Raw genomic sequence first — 17,508 nt, 5'->3', positions numbered from 1 at the left:
ATTTCCAAAAATGAAAGCAGGACCAAGAAAGGGACATGATGCTGAACATTAATTTGCCTAGTTGCATGGAGCTGCTTATAATGTATCCCTCAAAAATGTTTCCTCTGGAAAACTTTTTGGGTTTACTCAATGTGATGTGTGAGGAAAAGGAGAGCCCACACCTGCCCAATTGTGGTTTCAGTTCAAAACAACCAGGCCCATGAAGAATACACAGTCCAACGACAAGAGGATGGAAGCAACCATTTTTACCAGCCATTACCACATACACTTTGGTAACACCTTTGTCATGGCAGGGTTCGAAATTGAAGGGAGGTTGGAGCTATTTAGCTCTGCTTGTAGCCTAGAAGATCCTGGTTTGCTTGAAACCAATAGATTCAAGGAGCTAGATTTGGATCCCCAGGCCAACTAATGTGAACAGTCCAACTAATGTGAACAAACACACCTATGTGAATTTAACATTGTGCATTTGGAACAACCTATTAATAAACATTAAGACATATCCATATGCCATTTAAAGCATAAGGGGTCATACATAATGGACCAAATGATACGTTTGCATCTTATGTGGAAGTTCGATCATTCCCAAGTTGTAACTCCTGGCTACAGGTTAATTCTGAATAACGGGGTGCTGCTTTTAGTTCTTATTTTCCCAATGTTAATTTCGATCCCTACAAGGTAAAATGAAATAGTGGCATGCTTTAATCCTACGGGGCGAGACACACCTAAGTTGATATGACATTGTGAGTGGCACAAACTACTAGGAACGTTCTGCTTTGGAATCAAACATCAACTGATTTGGGTATGGGGCGGCATGCAGGTTTTAGAACAGGGGGCAAGACGAGAACTAGATTTTGCATTTGGTCATACATCGGGTATGATTTGGGAAGAGGGGGTGGAGTGCAGGCCAGATACCAGGTACATTTTGAATTAGATGTGGGGGAAGGTCCCATCAATTAAAATACCCCAAATCTGTACTTAAATAGGATTAAAGTCACACTTCAGGCAATCCCTGAATTGGTGCACAACAGACTTGTACATTTAAATCCCTGTGTGTCAACAAGAACTACTTGCGTATCCTTAACAGAGCCTCCCACCAGATGCTCAATGACATTGTAAATGTGCCACACAATGGAGTTTAGTGTTGCCCCACATATTTAGACTGATAATCCTTAACAATAGGGTTGAAATATTTGCATTTACTTGAAGGACTAACATGTTCCTTATTTTAAGTGTTGACTCAACCTCGCATTACTGTGGTTACATTGTAGGATAAGTCTAATGCCATATAAATATATGAAATATTTAAAACTCCAGATCTATTCTGATGCAATCATGTAGATTGATAGAAACTGCGTTCAAACCAAGATGGCGCTTCCAGGAGAAGGCATATTGGTCCCTGCTGATGGGGGCCATGTTTTGGCTAGCCTCACCCTTCTGACATTACATTTTCACCGGCAGCTGTTCCATCAGGTTTGGTTTGTGGGTGAGAATGTGTACCATACAATGCAGTTTGGATTGATTCAGACAAACTAGTTAGTAATAGGAATTCCCATTACTTGAGTAGTAGAAGTGCATTCTGATTTTATTAAAGACACAAGGCTGGTATTATGCTTCAAATTATTTACTTCTCTTTTTAGCAGCAAACAACTTCTTAATATTTAAATATGCAACCTGCAAACCTGGGGCTTTTCAGTAGTTTAGAAAAATGTGGCATTTTAGTCCCATTTTATGTCTGTATCGAATCCCTCTGCATCCTCTGTTATGACCTCAAGTCTTGCTTCAAACACACCCTCATACTCTCAGAAAACCACGCAGTGAAAGCAACAGGTTATCCCTGGCCTATCGGATCCAGTAAATGCATAAAATTAAAGGATTTTGAAAATATTATTTGTCTCCTTAGTGAACATTGTCACCATAACGGACACAGATTATCACTGCATCGGCTTTAATGAACCATCCCGATGATCCACCAAAGGGTGGTAAAACACGTGTTTGAGATGTTGCTTTATTTTGAATTATTGTTGTAATCTAAGACTAATATACACAATTTTGATTCATTCAAAAAGAAAAAGAAATCTTTTTGTAGATGAAGTCAAGAACTATAAAATAAACAACAAATCAAAATAAAAAATTTGAACCAAAACACATATATTCGGGTTCTTGAAAAGGTGAAATCTTCCCGATAGGCACTTTTCCCCATTCAGTAACTACACATCTTTCACAATGTTCATTACTTTTGGGCAGACATAAAAGTTGTAGTCAAAGGAAAAGCGACTTAGAAATGATGCATCAAGAGAATATTGCCTGGAGAAGTGCTTATCTGCACTCATCTATCATGGACACCCTCGTACTCTGGTTGGCCCACTAAAGGTTAGTAGATTGCTTAATGTCAGCCGGACAATGACACTTCTCTAACTGAAAACACCAACAAGTCCAGAAAGTCCAACATGTGAAAAATGCTCCAGGATCCACCATGAAGATTCCACAGTCAACTACAAGCCTTTAGCTTACAATCTGGTCAACAAGAGACACAGTCAGAAAAGGGCAGAGACAACCACCAATAAAACTGTACCAATGACAGTACATGTCCAATAAAACCCAGTGAGTAGGGCCTGCCAGTCTACGCTCCCTCAGATAAGGTCATTCAATTAGAGGTTTAACTTGGTTAAGTAATTAGTCCATTACAAAGTAAGTAGAGATGTAAACACAAGTGTTTATTCACAAAAGTGGATACTGCATGCCACGCCAACACGTGTTTCAGCCCTCTCCGGGCTGTCCTCAGGGCGTATTATCATTAAGATGGTAAGAAACTGTTAAGGAACATTTATGATCCATGTCCATTTACATTTAAACAAAAGGTAGCCACATTGTTGTGTTTTGCAAAGTAATATAAAAATAAATCCGTCAAAATTTGAATATAAACATGAGCCAGGTAAAATATACAATGTAAAGGAGGAGTGGAGGAAGAAGCAAACAAGGGAGAAGGGTCGGGGGAGAGAGGAGAGAAAATAATATTTTCAAATTAGATGTGAGTTGGTATTATACAATCGCTAGTTACTAGATTCCAAATTAAAACAGTCTAAAAAGCCAGTTATTAACAAAGCCAGGTTATTACACCTTATAGACAGAGTGGACAATCCATTAATATGGCGTACCTGATAATTGTAAATTGAGAGAGTAATAGCATCAGTCAATCTCCAATGAGTATTTTTTCTGGTACCTGTAAAAATATATATAAGTGCATGTTGTAGCCTTATGGATACTCTAAGTTCTGAGATATAATTGCAACTCCGAAATTCTCAAGTGACAGTCTAAGCAATACAATGGTGTTTGCTCGCTTACCTAAGGTTAGGTTACTTGATTAAAACTTGGTGAGAAGTAGTTTGCTGGATAATCCTAGCGTCTTGAGTGTGCGAGCGAAATCTGGTTTAACAGAAGAGATACATGGAGGAATGTTGTGAGATGTGCCGGGTAACACTTAATAATATGAGAAAAGTAACTGTTCACAGGAGCGCTCGTAGCGCTTACCTTTAAACGCCTGAATGCGTGTGCAGCACGGCGATTTCTGCCGGCTGCCTGCAACTCCCTGGAAGGAATGTGGGTGCGGCTGGGCTAGCCTATAGCTGCTCAGCCAGGCTGTTTAGTAGTTCCGGTCATGTGACCGTCCAGTTGCTGTTGCCTAGCAACCCTGTAGGTGTCAGAGGAGTGCTCGGGTTTGCAAGTACATATAGCGAAATCACTTTGAACGTGATTAATGCAGGTGCTCCTTTACTTGTGAAAGCTGGGAGACAGGAGTACATTTTGACAAAGTTGAACAGAACCAATTAAATTCTTACACTTGCAACGCTTCGTTAGTGTAATATGGGATTTAGGAATACGTACCCAATTTGAGTAGTAAAGAACCCCGACAACCTAGTGTTTGGGGGGCCATTAAATAAGGTTAGATGGTACAACATTGTACTTAAAGTAATTTTCAAAAACGGGGGACCGGATCTTAGTGGTTGGTGTTATAGGTACACCGAATATGTGTAGCCTGATAATATTAATTATATTGTGATCAGATTATTCCATAGTAAAACCAATATTGGTCAGAGGGCCAGGTTTGCGCATTAGTAGCGTTTATAGATAAAAACTAGTGAAGTAGAGTTAGTGTTGCATGTGAATTATTTAACAAAAGGAATATATGCGATTCAGATTAAAAGGATATATGCAAAATTAATATGTGGACTGAGACCATAAATTAGTTTTAAGCCATACTGAATGGGTTCTAAATGGTGATATTATTGTTGTCTGGTCAAATTGTTCAGAATTATGCGAACTATCTGCATTGGTGTAAAAACAGGGTGAGTTGGGGAAACCAGTGTTATTATTGAAAGAGTGAACGGTCAGGTGGCCAAGTTTGCACGTTGGTTGGCTATGAAAGCAATAGTAATGAGATATAGCTAATATTACATATGTAAATAAACCTGGATGATACAAGTTGTTAACAAGGTAATTGCTCAAGTAGAATAAGGTTTAGTGTTTGATAGGGTATAGTGAATCGAATTTCTATGCTGGTAGCATGTGTAGTGTATATGTTGGAGAAGGATTTTAGCATTAACCCCCCAATCTACTGGGTTGACATGAGAAGAGCAAGATACGGTTAATGAAAATAATGACTCGATTGGTAATGTATCATGATTGCAGTCCATAGGGATTGTCCACCCCTCTATAGTGTAATACCTGCCTCACAGAATAAGCTTAAATTTGAACATTGTGTCGAGATTAGACATATTATATCAAAGAAAAACATTCAGTTCATGCTCTTGATTGAGTCCAAGTTGAACACATCTTAGTTTGCATATCATCCGGGCTTCCGCTTGTCGCAGATACAGTTGTCGATCACCTCCTCTAGCATGTGGTTTGATGTGTTGCAGACCTACAAATCTGATTTCCTTTCTGTGCGCCATCTGGTGTTCTTTTTGCCAGTGTACTGCAAATGGTAATTTGATGTCTTGACTGTTGAGATTTGCTAGGTGTTCTCTGATTCTAACCCTCAGTTCCCTGATGATACTGCCAACGTAAACCTTCTTACAGACACAAATAATTCCATATATAATATATTTGGAGCGACAATTAATGAAATCCGTAATTTTGGTAGTCAAATTACCATGGCAGTTAAATACTTTGGTACGTGATAAGGCAAATTGACAAAAATTACAGGTCCCACACTTGTGGAATCCGCTAGGTTTAATGCTCTGCGTAAGCCAATTGGTCTGTCTTTCGGAACCAGGTTTCATAAAAGAGGGACACAGTAAGTTTCTAAGTGTAGGAGCTCTAGAAAAGATTATTCTTGGTTTTTCTGTAATGTAGGTCTCCAAGTCTGGATCCAAATGTAAGATATTCCAATGTTTGTTGAGAATGTGATAGATAAATTTAGAATCACTGCAGTACTTCGGTATGAAGTTCACATGTTGTGGAAATTCAGCAAGTTGTTTGTTTTTGGACTGGGTAAGTAGAGAAGATCGTGTGATTGTTTTCACGTTCCACAGTGCATGATTTATGATGGTTTTCATGTATCCTCTTTCTTGGAATCTGGTCCTTATAGACTTACATTCTGAAAGAAAAGTCATGTCTTCACTGCAATTTCTCCTAGCTCTAAGAAATTCTCCACGAGGGATATTGTTAATCACATTTCTTCTGTGGCTGCTTTTTGCATGCAAAATGGAGTTGCCTGCAGTTGTTTTTCGAAAGGTACAAGTTTGCAAAGTTTGGTTGACTACATAAATTCTAAGATCTAAAAACTCAATTTCAGTAGCATCAATATGGCCTGTGAATAGTATCCCAAATTGGTTGTGGTTAAGGAACTGCATAAAGTCCTTGAACTGATCAGGTGTGCCTGCCCATATTGAGAAAACATCATCAATATATCTTCTCCAGACTGGAATGAACTCGATGTATGGATTGTTGTGAAACACATGCCAGTCCTCAAAGAAAGCCATAAAGAGGTTTGCCAAGGCGGGAGCATACTTAGCTCCCATGGCAATTCCCTTGGTTTGGGTGTAGTACTCATCATTAAAGATAAACTGATTGTGGTTTAGAGTAAAATCAACAAGGTTCTTGAGCATTTGTACATGTGTTGCATGTGATGCTGAGTGTAGTCTGAAGGAGTAGTCCAATGTTTTAATAGCTAATGTGTGGTCAATTGAGGTGTACAGGGCAGTAACATCAAGGGTGACCAAATGGTAATGAGATTTCCATACGATATTGTTCAGAATCTGTAAGACATGAGTTGTGTCTTTCAGAAAAGCTGGTATTTTTGGAACTAAATCCTTAATGCATGAGTCAATGTAGGTTGCTAGGTTTTTGAAAATTACTTTAAGTACAATTGTTGTACCATCTAACCTTATTTAATGGCCCCCCAAACACTAGGTTGTCTGGGTTCTTTACTACTCAAATTTGGTACGTATTCCTTAATCCCATATTACACTAACGAAGCGTTGCAAGTGTAAGAATTTAATTAGTTCTGTTCAACTTTGTCAAAATGTACTCCTGTCTCCCAGCTTTCACAAGTAAAGGAGCACCTGCATTAATCACGTTCAAAGCGATTTCGCTATATGTACTTGCAAACCCGAGCACTCCTCTGACACCTACAAGGTTGCTAGGCAACAGCAACTGGACGGTCACATGACCGGAACTACTAAACAGCCTGGCTGAGCAGCTATAGGCTAGCCCAGCCGCACCCACATTCCTTCCAGGGAGTTGCAGGCAGCCGGCAGAAATCGCCGTGCTGCACACGCATTCAGGCGTTTAAAGGTAAGCGCTACGAGCGCTCCTGTGAACAGTTACTTTTCTCATATTATTAAGTGCTACCCAGCACATCTCACAACATTCCTCCATGTATCTCTTCTGTTAAACCAGATTTCGCTCGCACACTCAAGACGCTAGGATTATCCAGCAAACTACTTCTCAATGAGTTTTAATCAAGTAACCTAACCTTAGGTAAGCGAGCAAACACCATTGTATTGCTTAGACTGTCACTTGAGAATTTTGCAGTTATATCTCAGAATTTAGAGTACCCATAAGGCCACAACATGCACTTATATATATTTTTACAGGTACCAGAAAATATACTCATTGGAGATTGACTGATGCTATTACTCTCTCAATTTACAATGATCAGGTACGCCATATTAATGGATTGTCCACTCTGTCTATAAGGTGTAACAACCTGGCTTTGTTAATAACTGGCTTTTTAGACTGTTTTAGCAATCAGTAATTTGGAATCTAGTAACTAGCGATTGTATAATACCAACTCCCATCTAATTTGAAAATATTATTTTCTCTCCTCTCTCCCCCGACCCTTCTCCCTGGTTTGCTTCTTCCTTCACTCCTCCTTTACATTATATTTTACCTGGCTCATGTTTATATTCAAATTTTGACGGATTTATTTTTGTATTACTTTGCAAAACACAACAATGTGGCTACCTTTTGTTTAAATGTAAATGGACATGGATCATAAATGTTTAACAGTTACTTACCATCTTAATGATAATATGCCCTGAGGACGGCCCGGAGAGGGCTGAAACACGTGTTGGTGTGGCATGCAGTATCCACTTTTGTGAATAAACACTTGTGTTTTCATCTCTACTTACTTTGTAATGGACTAATTACTTAACCAAGTTAAACCTCTAATTGAATGACCTTATCTGAGGGAGCGTAGACTGGCAGGCCCTACTCACTTTGTTTATTCCGTTATGTAGAAGGGGGTACAGAGAATTTACCCTTCTACGCCTTGCCACTGCTGCAAACCTCTCCACACCATAGTACCAATATTTAACCAGTACGAGGGTTTGCGCACCTACCCACATTGGGGATAATTTCTCGGTGTCTTTACTATGACTCCATTAAAACCCAACACCAATTTGCTTACAATGGAGAGAAAAATAGCTTACACAAAGACAATTAATGAGAATTCCTAGAATGCCCAGTGGAGAGCATTATGCTTGCTCAAAGATTGCTTACCACAAAAGTGGATACCTCCCCAAAGGGCCTGAAACAAAACTCCTTACGGAGTACCCTGCCAAATCGTCTACTCTCAAGATAACTTCCAGTGTTGTCCCCCAACCCCAATGCAGAAGGTACTGGAAGCCATCACTCATCTTGTTACAAAGGAGACTAAAATCAACAGTTCAATGCCAGACTGCTCCATTATCCAGAGAGCCAGGTGGGAGCGGGTAAATGAGCAAAATGGCTTGCACAATACAAAATGGAGCTTTGTCTCCCCGTTGGATTGCAAATTCCTTAGACCTCCTAAGGCATTTTTATCACATGCAGAGTGGTATTCCGCTGAAAAAGATGGGGAAAAATAAAATAGACAGGTGTTAACAGGCTACCGCCATATAACACTTTTCGACAAGTAAACTAGTCTGGGAAAATCCAGTACCCTGATGTCCTTTTATGATAACAGGCACAAGTGCTTGGAAACTTTGCTTGATAAAAATGTGTCGGAAAGGAAATAAAATCACCAACCAAGAACCAGAGTGATAAAGTACTCTTGATGTTCCACAAGGAGGAGTATCTGTACTCCAGCGGCCTTGCAAAAAACAGACTTTTAGGAATTGGGATACCAGCGGATGCATGCTGACTGGGCTACCAGCCTACTAACTCATAACTGGACAAAATGCCAACCTATAGATGCCATCTGACAAGCCTGCTAGAGAATTGCTAGAGAATTGGCTACAGCAGCCCTGGCATACAGACCAGGCTCTTGGCAGTGGAGGAGACCCAGAAACACTGTGGACTCTAGCTGACTGTGAAATCCAAGGAGGGTCCAACACCCTCCTCTGCCAATACTTCCCTCCCTGAAACATTACAGGCTGCCAGCTCAATCTTCCCATTTAGTATTAACTGGCTGGTCTCTTCCAATGGATCGGATGAAAGATCAGGGGAAGTAGGATTAGAGAATAAGAGGCATGGTCCAGTAAATTCAGAAACCATGCCTAGGTCATCCAGATGGAAGAGTGAGGTCTAGGACCATCAGCACACCCTTCCTCCTCACTTTTGTGATTATTCCGAATCCATTCGAAAACTCATATCAAAAGGTGGGACCAGGAGTACTCTGCCCCTAGGCATTCAGGAATGCATCCCAAGTTATACCAAAGAGATACAGCTGAAGAGGTGGGAAAGTTGGGCATGGAGTCGAGAGGCAAAAGGGTCCAATTGAAAAGCCACCCAAGTGTCTTACAAATCTGTGGAGCATCCAGTCATTTAGGACTAGGAGCTACCACGAGTTCCAGTTCACCACTATATTAAACAGACATGACCAATACTCTGTGTAACCGAAAATTTAGAGTGTAAGCAATAATGCAAAAGAATTTTGAACTTCAGGTTGACAATGTCGGAGATGCTGTCCATCCTGATCAGAACGCACGCTTGACTCCAACTCAAGACCCAAGAGCAAATAAGTGTCTAGGAACTCCAGACAGTGGAAGCACAGCCTAAGCTCCTCCAAGAAGAACCAGCCCCCTATCTCCCCCAATGGAACAGGCATCAAACTAAAGATAACTGATCCATATCAGACTCCCATGTGGTCCAGCCACCACCGTCAGTGTGTCAAAGATTCCTGCTCCAGGGGGATTGTGTAGCTGCAGGAGACATTCTTCTAAAGCAGATGTATTTTCAGTCTCTGAAGAGCTATAATGTGGACCTGAGAAGGAAGCCAAAAGTTCTAGGAGTCGGGCTAAATTCCTGAGCGAAACCCTGCAGCAGGATAAGAGTGAAGCTTTCTTTTTACATTTTGGACTTTCCTGCTATGCAGTGGGAGGGGGGCGGGCACAAGTCCCCTAGAAAACCCAAAACCTTTGGGAACGGAGTGTAGCAGTTCGGATTTCTGCCAATTTATTAGGAATCCCAAGCTCTTAAGGAGACTGGCCACTAGCTCCATGTGGCAATGTAGGTGACAGAAGTCTTGAGAAACACAAACCATATTGCCTAAGTATATATAATCAGATGCATACCTCATGCTCATAGAAACCCGCCAGCAGCCTATGAGCTTCGCAAAGCGGCATTGGGGCTGTTCATCACTTGAAAGGATGGCTGCTGAATACCTACACCTGGATGGCCTCAATTGTTGATCTACGGTGGGTCGCACAAAAGATGGATGCTCTCTATTTTGAAGCGTTGATAAACCACCCAATTGTTGAATTTGCTAAAGTTTGTGACAGGCATCATCTTACCCTTTTGATAACTAGGAAAGGATTGGTGAGAAACTCCATGGGGTGAATAGTTGTCTGCACTATCCAAACAAGTGTACATTAGGTCCCCAACCTCTGTTTTGCACAGACAAAATAAAATATTGGTGCAGGAGGCTTCACATGGATTGAGTTATTGAAATCTAAACAACAACCATGGACAGATGACAGTTGCCATGCATCTTCTGAAATAAGTGCAAATATTGCACAAATTCGGCTCTGCGATCACCCGGCAACAGAGAGAGTGTGGAAAGTTTGCTCAGAGGTGATGGAAAGTTGCCTTATGATCCTTCAATCCCTGGCTATGGAGACATCGGATAAAGAAGAAAGTGTGGAGGGCAAGAATAACAGTACTTTATTCGTCTCTTCCTTAGGGCCCACTTTAATTGGCCTGGTAACAGCAGGACAAGTGACCACTTCACCACCCAGCCCTGTCAAAACTATAGTGGGGGGGAACACATTCCTTGCAGACACCGGAACTTTTTCTAGTACACTATTTGTGGTCACAAACCAGCAGAGCTCCTTGGTGAAAGGGGACTCTTGGATTTGGTGGCAGGATCTGCTTCTGTACCCGATAGCTAGTCCAACTTTTGAGTCAGTCTTAGTAAGACTGTGGCAGCGTTTAACAGATAAGGTACAATACAGACTGGCGAAGAGCCAAACTGCCTCTGCTCCTAGTCTGCTGGCCCAGTAGTTTGTCCTGACACCAGCACAAAGACCTTTGAGCTCACTGTAGCCTTCCAACATTAAGGTATGAATAAGCAGTCAACAGCCAGGGTCACAGATATAGCCCTTCAAGCAATAGCCTTGGGGCATTCCGCCTCGACTTCCTTGTCAATCGCCTTCCTCACTAAAGGTCCTATATTCAGCCAGCCTGGTTAACTGAAACTACTCGAAAGAGTCAGAGTGGAAAATCTTGTCAGGGTTAAACAGAAATACCACCATGCCTTTGGATGACTCCAGGTAGGCCAGGCTCACAATGGGTTTAGCGTTTTGTCAGTTGCCTTACTCAGAGTGATCCTCCGATTAAGCAGATTCCAGATGCTGCCCCTGCAGAATGTACAGGTCCCCTGTTGGTTCATCCCCGGTGGAAGGAGGTAGGGAGCCTGGCACCTTACCCTTTACAATAAGGCCGGCTTTAAGACTTTCAAAGCGGAATTGGCCCAGGAAACTGCAGCTTCCCACAGTTCACAAATGCTTATGGAGAGGAGGTGTAAAGAGGCAGGCATCTTCCAGGCTGCTGGTCTTCCCCCATGTGCAACCTCTTGGGCTTCAATTGGCCGACAATGTTTGACACAGGGTGCTTAGGGAAAAAGGTGGCAACTAGTGCGTTAGACGCAGGCTGCGATTGACAAAATAGCACTTCACTTGCGTCCAGCCTAGCTTGAAGACAGCTTAAGGCTATCTGATACAGTGCTCCTCAGTGTCCAATCCACGGAATTGCCCAACTTGATCGAATATTTTTATTCGAATGACACCTTTGACTCATTTTACTGTGTTTCCAATTTGCTCGCAAATCTAAAACGTTCCCTTGCAGTTCTTGCACTTTTGTCGCCTGCCTAATACACTTTCCTTTTACATTTCCATTACATTTTTAAATGCCTTCTTTCATGCCTGCCTTCTTTCTTTTATAATCTCTCAATCGTTTGGAATGTTGCACTTTGGCCGGCAAAGATGTCCCTGAGTGACTGAGCGTGCATTCCAGAAGAGGAGTGGCAACTTCTTGGGCTCTTCAGACGGGTGCCGGTGCAGGACATTTGCAGTGCTGCAGCCTGGCCTTTGCATGCCTTTACAAAACATTACTGCCTTCATTCTGCATCGGTTAAGGAGGATAGATTTGGTAAGGCTGTTCGTCACAGCATAAATCAAAAGTTAATTATTTTTTTTCCACCTCTTTCTGCTTACTGGAGTATTTAGTTGTATACCAGAAAGATTGTGCTTGTCCAGTTAGTCTTATCAATTTGTAACACCAACAATCTATTGTACATTAGTATGATATATTACAAATGTAGAGTAGAACAATGTAGTCCAAATGATTCTTTAATATGCTTCTTTTAAGTGATAACATTAATTTCCAAATCAAATGTGCCCAGCCAACGTGCATTTCGGCCTCTGGTCCTTATCAAGGCTTGTACCTGGGCTTTAAACAAATTAACAAAAATCCTCATTCTTCATGTTTCGATTAGGCAGGCTGATTGCACACAGCACTGATGCCAGTTTCAATATCCCTAATTCTCAGTTGGTAATCCAAAAGGTGTTGTCAGTATCAACTGACATCTGTAGTGAGCTCTGAATATATATTATGGCTGGTTCCAGTTAGCCCCCCACAATAATAATTCCTTCCGCATACTGCTATAGGAGTCTATCATAAATGAGGAATCTGTGGGAGGACATGACCCATTAGATGAAGAAATGACTTACCCCTGGCAATGTTTTTTCTGATGGATGTTCCTCCCACGGATTCTTCATCGCCCTCCCAGCCTAACCTTATCGTTGGCCTAGCCCACGGTTCGGAGAATTTCTATGGTGGACATCTTCCTCTCTTTCAACGTCTGGTTTCTGCAACCTTCAAGACGGCAGTGAATAAAGAGGGAGAAAAACATGAACTGAAGCAATGGGTGCGATGGGTTCTACTTATACCAGCATCAACGTCACGGCCGAGAACTGGATGGAAGCCGCTGAGGGACCACCAGTCGACGACGCACAGCGCCTCTGCTGTCAAAGTTTCTGAAACTGCAAGTAAGATATCGGATATATCAAAGATGAGGAATCTGTGGGAGGAACATCCATCAGAAAAAAGAACATTACCAGGGTTATGTAATTTGTTCTTCTATGCACCAGGAAATGACTGGTGTAAACTGTGTGAAAATCATCTTCTGATGCAGGCCTCAGCGTCCTGCGTGCATGTAGATATTAGAGGGGGAACGTATTTAATTATGCCTGGCTGGTTGCTGGAAATTTGTACTCCCGCTCTAATGGGTTAACATTTAGAATGATGATGGCCCAGCCAGTATTTTGCTTCAAACTCTTTGCATCTCTTTAAGCAGCAAGGCCCTTTTAAAACCTGAAAATATGGGGGCCTGGCCGAGCTGCAGAACATGGTGGACGGTTCCTCGTGAGCTCCGGGATGCCTAGGTTGTACGGACCCCTAACTCCCCTCAGGAGATGTGAAAGCGCTAGTGTCTCTGTGGCAATCCACCGCAATCTGAGTTCTAACATGTGCCTTACCTTTCTCACACTTGCAGTCAAAGCCACAATGTGGGGTATTAAAGCCCTCCAATAAGGGGGCACAGTGGTGTCCAAATGACACATTCGAATTCCAAGTAAGGGAGACTCCCCTAAACCTGAGGAGATCGGGAAGTGGGACAGCGACAACAAAAATGACAGGGAAAAATAAATGTCTTTGTGCCTCGTATTATGACTGTCCAGCAGCAAGGGCTGAAGGGATCAAGACCTCTGCTACCCCCGAATTCCTCCCCGCCCCCCACAAATTCAACAAAATGGCACAGAAGGTGGCACAGCTGGAATCTCAAACCTCTATCTTTGCGAAGAGGACCAATGAAGTCGACAAACGATGCGCCCAGCGATGCAACAGATGGGGAAAGACTTAGAAGGAACAATTAGTGGAAACCGAGTCATAGAAAGTAGGCTTGAGTGTCATGATCTCTGCTTCCAAAAGGTCAGGGTTTTCCCAACTCCCTTGGAAGCAGATTCATAACCCAGGTTCCGAGTGCCAACCAGTCCCAATTGGGACCTTTTGGACCCAGTCCTGGCGCCAGTGGCACCAGGCTCATAAATATGCCCAGTCCCAGCGCTGGAAGCGCCAGGCTCATAATGCTTGGGTGGACTTACCTGCAGCAGACCATGCTGCTTACTTGCCTGCCAGTTGAGCCTCTGATCCTCTTCTGTTTGGAACTACTTTTCCTGTTGGGTGGGGCAGGAGCCACTCCCTAGGTTCAGAACACTGGAACTCTTCTGGAAAGCAGGAACTCTTTTCTTACCTAGGCGTGGCTGTGGAAGGAGACACCTAAGCACTACAGGAGGCTATTTAAACCACACCCGATGGATGAATCTTGCTTTGCGTTATTCTGCATCCTCTGCAGCAGAACGCTCATCGTGTCTTCTGCATCTGATCCTGGGCCTAAGGAAAAAGGCTTACCATCCTGAATCCAGTCTTCAGCAACACCTATAAAGACAAGAAAGAACAGGTTAGCATTACGGTCTTCAGTGACAGCTCTTCACTTACCTGGGCCATCGGCTGTCACCAACGCCCCGCGCTGCATTCTGAAAGACAAAGGCTTACCTACTCTTCGTGCGCTCCGGAGGTCTTCACACTGCATTCCGGCATCTGAAAGACAAAAGCTTACCAACTCTTCGCACGCTCCGGAGGCCTTCGGCGCTGCATCCCGCATCTGAAAGACAAAACAAGGTGCGTTTAAAGACATTGGGGAACTTTAATACTCACGTGCCATTACTCCTTTCCACATCTAACCCAGTGGGTATTCCGGCACCCTGCAGCCGCTCCGAACTTGTACCTGCAAAATAAAAAGACAGTTAGAGCGCATCGTGAAGCAGGCAACAAGCGCTTACTTACGTGCTTCCAGGCGCTTCTATTCATCACACGGGCTCCATCTTCAACTCACTTCAGCCCGTCATCCACCATCGCCGGAACCCTGCAAAACAAGAGACATCATTACCAAAGACTTTAAAGACATTAGAATTACTCGAAACTTACAGTTCGTGCAGTAAACGACGGACAGCAGTCCTCTGAAGTCAAGAGGCCTGCTCCCCTTATCCAGTGAAGAAACTGGTTACAGCACCCTGCCCCGAGGCAGATGGAGAGCACGGCGTTCACTTACCTAAGGTGAGAGCGTTAACCTTCGGGGTTCTACAGGAGAAGAGAAAGGGAAGAAGAGAGAGACATTCAATAACCCAGTTCATTAATCCCATATTTTCTATCTGCAGACATCTTACCCTTCGAGTCAAACATACAGTGCACAGAGGTCCAGCCCAAAGAGCCAGCCGTGTGTTACACGTCACCTTTGAAGATACGGTATACGCCCAGTCAAGACCGGCGCCTCTACGGGAATCAGGTGAGCATTACATTGAGTACTTGGAGAATGAAATCTGAGCAAAACAAATCGGGGTCATATAGCTCTTCCCTGGTGCAGAAGGTGACGAGCCAGTGGACTTGGAAATAAAGGAGGACCCCATATGTTTTAAGTGTTATCGAATTAAGATGCCGTCTGCCCCCGGAATGAGTCGCGCTGGCGCAACCGACACTTATTGTTAAAATTCTCCATATCACACTTGTCAGAAGTTTATCAGCTGCAAAAGCTAAGGGGAATATTGTATTATGGCCAGCAGAGGATTTTCTTTTTCCCCAGACTTTGTGGCGGTGACATAGAAAAGAAGAAAGAGACTGAATGTTCTCAAGAAATCTTTCCTAGACCGAGGAGTACAGGCAGGATTACTGAGACCGGCTAAACTAAGTGACTTGGAAAGAAAAGGAATACATTTTCTAGGATGCTGAAAGAGTGGAGGACTTTTTTTTTTAAATCAATTCCCATAGTGGGGCCTGGAGACGATGACCAGTCTTGACTAGAACAGTTGTTGGCTGAGATTGTGCAAGAAGACAACTGCGCTGTCTTCATCCCCATTATGTGGTTGTTCTGAGTTGGTTTCAACATAGTCCTCTATCTTGAATTGCGTTTGTGGGTTTAAATATTTAGAGACAGTATCGCAGTGGAGATGCCTAGCTTTACGAGTGGTGTGGCTAGACCTACAGTTGTTTTGGAAGGGGGGGGGGGGGAGAGAGTCCTAGTTCAGGGAGTTAAACGACACACCAAGGGAGCACACCCATGACTACACTGAGTAGAGTGGAACAAAGAAAAAAGTATTTTCCATTTGTGTATTGTACAGGTTAATGCTGAAACCATTCCGACGTAGTTCTCGTGCTGAACCCCCCCCAGACCCTCACCCCCTCCCCATGATGACAATGAGTTTCAGGGATGACCCAAAATGGGTTTGGACATCCAAGATTGCCTGGGTGTACGAAGTGTTGGGACCTCCCAAGTTTTGTTTTGTTTTTTGTAATGTTTTACAAGGAAACGAAAATGTTAGCTCTGCATTTAATCCGTAGAAGCCTTCTGTTATAATCTCGCACCCTTCTTTGACCACACCCTCTTTCTTTGCTGCTCTTTAGCAGATTAGTACCTTTCAAATTTTCTTTTAAATGAATGTCAGTTTTAAAGATAAACATGAAGCATTGTCAAAATACACCTCAAAAGTAATGAGGCAGAGGGAAATTATCAATACTGCAGAAAAAAGTTAAGTAACATAAACGTATCCATACTTTCCAAACACGTCAAAAGAATTACCTTTCCTAACCTTGCAAATGTAAACAATAAAGCATATAACTTCAAGGGTCCGCCAATCCACAGGGGGAACAAGACGGACACAAAAACAACCGAATCAGAGGATAAGCATGGGAAGGGAAATAGGGCTGAGACAAACCATCAAAGCCCAACTCCAACGCAGACTATAAGGTAGCCAACAAATGTGGAACTAAGCATATAATGCATTGAAGATGTCCCATATCGACTGTTACTCTTCAATTGACTATCTTTTCGCATATGACACTTTTTCTCTAATTGACAAGAGTGGATCCAATCTTCAAGCTGAGGTTTCCCACTACTCTTCGATTTCTTAAGAATCTGCTTCTTGGCCAATAGTAAGTCTTTATATATCCAGATTGATTCCAGTGGAAAACTTCAAATCACTTGGAAATAGCTCCCGTATACAGAACGTCGGCGTGTGTGGTAAGGTAGATTGAATCACTAATCCCATTCGATATAGAACCTCATCCCAGTATTGACAGTCTTTTCCACAACACCAGAGCATGTGAGAGTTTGAGCCAACTTCTTTTTTTTTTTACAAGGCCAACACCTATCAGACTGCAGAAGTTTACAAACTTTCAAAAATGTCTCTAACCATCTTGTTTCATTTATCGTAACTAGTGATCATAAGTGTTACATTTACTGAAATGGTATTTAATACTAATTCTTCTGGGGTTCTGGTTCATTATGTACTTTAACGTGTGTATTTTTCAGGTGCATAGGTTTGTGCATTGATACTGCGCTCATATTGGCCTCTATAGCATAATTTGCCCTTGGATTAGCCCTTCCCTAAATCACGCTAATCTTGTGTAGTCTTCCTGCTGTTACATGTAGTAGTGTCACAGGCAACAGGTCGGGCACTGGGAGACTGGGAGAGA

The 17,508-nt window shown here is 42.6% G+C and overlaps 1 protein-coding gene across 1 annotated transcript in view; it reads right to left on the bottom strand.

Annotated features, from left to right (window-relative positions):
• Positions 1–17,508, bottom strand: part of ZNF865 (zinc finger protein 865) — an 88,249-nt gene that overhangs the window by 27,161 nt on the left and 43,580 nt on the right. The gene's annotated exons all lie outside the window — the stretch shown is intronic.

This window comes from Ambystoma mexicanum, chromosome 1p (genome assembly GCF_040938575.1).
Source record: "Ambystoma mexicanum isolate Mex_15411 chromosome 1p, UKY_AmexF1_1, whole genome shotgun sequence".
Taxonomy (NCBI): Eukaryota; Metazoa; Chordata; class Amphibia; order Caudata; family Ambystomatidae; genus Ambystoma; species Ambystoma mexicanum.
Note: the sequence above shows the minus strand (reverse complement) of the source record. Positions and strands in the feature narration are given on the sequence as shown.